General features: G+C 39.6%; 1 protein-coding gene across 5 annotated transcripts in view; it reads left to right on the top strand.

The window, feature by feature from the left end:
* The window catches only part of TAF3 (TATA-box binding protein associated factor 3), a 216230-nt gene that overhangs the window by 859 nt on the left and 211801 nt on the right, over window positions 1-3570 (top strand). For 2 of the 5 annotated variants that reach the window (XM_051821564.3, XM_089312346.1), the window contains exon 2: window positions 2902-2957. The exons of the other annotated variants lie outside the window; for them this stretch is intronic. The gene's annotated coding sequence lies outside the window, so the exon portion shown is untranslated. The remainder of the gene's footprint in view (window positions 1-2901; window positions 2958-3570) is intronic. 5 annotated transcript variants of the gene reach the window in all.

The raw sequence follows: 3570 nt of genomic DNA, 5'->3' as shown, positions 1-3570 counted from the left end.
GCCGCAAACTACTACAACTAGTTGTCACAGGCGCTCCGTCTACCGGCCGTTTCTTACAAGACTGGCCATTCTCGAGCTCCTAACTACAGACTCGTTGACAGCTCTGCTCCGTTAGGGACATTGCCTCTTTTTTTTTTTTTTTTCCGTATCTTCATTTCAGAGACAGCATCTCCACTTAGATTTTCCCCGAGGCCGACTGTCAATTTCGATTAACTTTCGCTTCCATCTCACTTAAGCATTGACTTCCTCTTGCATAGTTTTCTCAAGTGTGGTGGAGGGATCAGAGGCAGTTGACAAGATTCTTGCAGGTGGTCTGAGGTTTTGGTTTCTGAGTGAGTGTCTGGTTGTATCTATTGCTGGTGCTGTTTAATAATTTGGAATGTTTAAATAGAAGGCACGCATCATCTTGTGTGTGTGTCGGGGGGGGGGGCTACCACTCATTTAGATTTCAGGTTGATTTTTCAGACTGGAGAACTGGATGAAGTATTTCGTAGGATATTCGGTTTTGCAAAGAGGTTCATAGACTGAAACACAGACCCACACATACACTAGACTTCTTAGGACCCAAATTCTATTCCCAGCTCCGTCATGCTGCCAAAATAATCTGTCCATAATGCAGTTCTCCTGTCATTCTTAAAAATATTTCAGTTGTATTCATTGTTTACAGGCAAACCCCCCCCCAAAAAAACACCTATTAACAGCACACAGTTGCCTCTGTGAGCTACCATCTTTCTTATCTGCTGCCACCCTGCCTTACTAATCTGCTGAGCTACCTGCCAGAACATTTTAAGCCATCCTTTCCTGTATGCATGCTGCTTCCTGGAGTGTCCTTGGGCCCCTTCTCTTCCAGTAGTTCTGCTTACATCTTGAGATTCACTTACCATTGCTCTAGGGAACTCAGGTTATCTGCTCTCATAATTCTGTGCATATTTCTGTTATGCTGTTTATCACCTTGTTTTGTAAACTGCTTCTGTCTCTTCAGGCTCTCCTGGACACAAATGGGTTATATTTGTATTCTGTAAACTTGTCTGGGGCCACAATATAATAGGCACCCAGGAAACAGTTGTTGAATAAATGAGCTGATAATCTGCTACCATAGTAGTTCTTTATTGTCTTCACTTTTTGAGTCCCCAAAATGTCTATTTTTTTGAATGCCTGATTTCACTAATACTTCTAAATTTGGAACTGCAAAGTAACGGCATTCGTTATGATCTTGACAGTGTACCACCAACAGAATACTCCTGGCTTTTGCTTCTTATCCCTGGTCCCCAGACATCATCCCTGCATATACTGCTACTTTTATGCCCAGTCCAGGTTATGTTTTTGCTACTAGTTCCCTAAGAATATGGCTAGGTACTTAAAATAGCCCTTGAATACATAGTTACCTTTTCAGCCTTATACACAGAACCAGAATATATGCTGGCATTCCATGGTACTGGGTATTCCAAAGTCATCAAGGGATAATTGTAATGCTTTAATGTGAACTTTGTTTCTAATTACCTGATTTCTATAGTTAATTTTCTTGGTTTCAGTGAGAATGCAGTTTTCAGGGCCATTATTCCCGTTGTGGTTTGCTGTTTTTTTGTTTGTTTTGTTTTTCAGGCAGAGTTAGACAGTGAGAGAGAGAGACAGAGAGAGAGTTATAGACAGTGAGAGAGCGACAGAGAGAAAGGTCTTCTTTCTGTTGGTTCACTCCCGCAACGGTCGCCACGGCTGGCGCTGTGCCGGTCCGAAGCCAGGAGCCGGGTGCCTCCTGCTGGTCTCCCATGCTAATTTTGGTATACTTATTAGACATCTTTAGATTTTTTTTCTCTATACCATTCTGACTTTAAAATCAGATTCTGTAACCTCATGTTACCAGTATGCTATCTTTTTTGTCTTTTGAGCACCACTTATGCACTAAGACCTGTACTAGGTGTTACAGATTTAGAATTACTGAACAAAATTAAGAGTATCAAAGTATCAGCAAAAAACAACCAATGGCTTTTATTCCTTAAAAATTATTTTTTTCTCAAGATAAAGCATGTATTGGGAGTTACTATTAATTCAACAAATAAGGAATTTTAAAATTTCCCTTAGATGAAAATCTTCTAAGCATTTAGGGGCAGATGTTTCTGTATGAGTTGTATTATGTGAAAAATATGTGTGCATTGCTGAAAGCAAGTGCTGAATCTCTCAGAACGATTCTTTAAGACTAGTGCTGTAACATAATTATTGCACGGTATAGGGAGTAAATGCAGAAGGGATAGATAAAGGAGAGATGGTTATGAGCTGTGGATTCCATGGTAGATTGCTTTACAGCACAGATGATGCTTGAGTTAAGCTGTGAAGTGTGGTTGTATGAAGGTAGAGAATAATTCCGGGTTTGAGGATAGCATAAACTGTGGTGACCAAATAAGATTAAGGATGAAGAAAATGCCAATAAGGCGACCAGCTTGACATATGTAGCTAGTTTATTTGAAAGGTGTTCAGCAGAGTGAAATCAGGTTCTGGAGGGACTTAAAAATATAGATGGAGAATGGAAACATGTGGTAGGAAACAGTGTATGTTCCTAAGTAGAAAAATAAATAATGTGATGACAGTGGTATTTCAAGAAAATATTGCTGGCACTGGGGTTCAAGAGAGATTCCAGTGGACAGAACTTGACACTGTATTGAATAGTGAGTGGTAGTAGGAATAAAGAGAGAAAAATATACTGAAACCGTAGTAAAAAGAGGGAAGGGGGTCCAGAAGGTCTTGGGTTGAGATTGCAAAGCCTGTGGACGAATTCAAGATGATCAGTGTTTTTAGACAGAGAGGGTGATAACGTTAAGAGGAATAGAAGAGTTGAAATGCATATCTCTGTTCAGTAAGAAGAATGAGTATTACTTTATTTACTTTTTTCTTTTTCATACATCACAGAAGTAACCCATGCTTATAGGAAAATTCAAAGACTGCAGAAGTGTTTGAAGTTAGAAGTAAGTCTCCTGCTTCAACCATACTACTAGCTGTATTGCAGCTTCTAAGCCCTTGAACTGTTAACTGTTGATTGTGTGTCCTTCCAGGCTCTTCTGTGGGCGTGTGAGCACATGCATATCCAGTCCTTACAGAATTTAGATTATTTTTAATTTTACAGTGGAATTTAATTTTATAATTTTGACGTGATCCTAGAAGAGTTCAGTTAAAAAATTCTTTAGGCTATTGCATATCAGGATCTAGAATTTTCATAGATGTTTAAAAATATGTAGAAGTTAAGTTTTGTTAAGGGACATGGGAAAAAACTTGCTTTTTGTAATGAAAATCTCATTGTAACATTTTTAAATGTTTGCTAATTATTTTCGTCTACTTGAAGGCTGAGTAATATTGAGAGAGCGAGAGGGAGAGGGAGAGGGAGAGAGAAAATGAGAGAGAATCTTTTATTTGCTGGTTCACTTCCTAAATTCCTAAATGCCCCTAAAAGCCAGGCCTGTTCCAGGCCAAAGCCAGGAGCATGGAACTCTATCTGGGTCTTCCACAAGGATGGCAGGGGCCCAAGCACTTGAGCCATCAACTCTTGCTTACCAGGGTGCATTAGCAAGAAACTAGATGAGA

The sequence above is a fragment of the Oryctolagus cuniculus genome, chromosome 13 (genome assembly GCF_051225735.1).
Source record: "Oryctolagus cuniculus isolate XC-2025 breed Fujian yellow rabbit chromosome 13, ASM5122573v1, whole genome shotgun sequence".
Lineage (NCBI taxonomy): Eukaryota > Metazoa > Chordata > Mammalia > Lagomorpha > Leporidae > Oryctolagus > Oryctolagus cuniculus.
The sequence above is the reverse complement of the archived record's forward strand: the minus strand, read 5'-3'. Positions and strand labels throughout refer to the sequence as shown.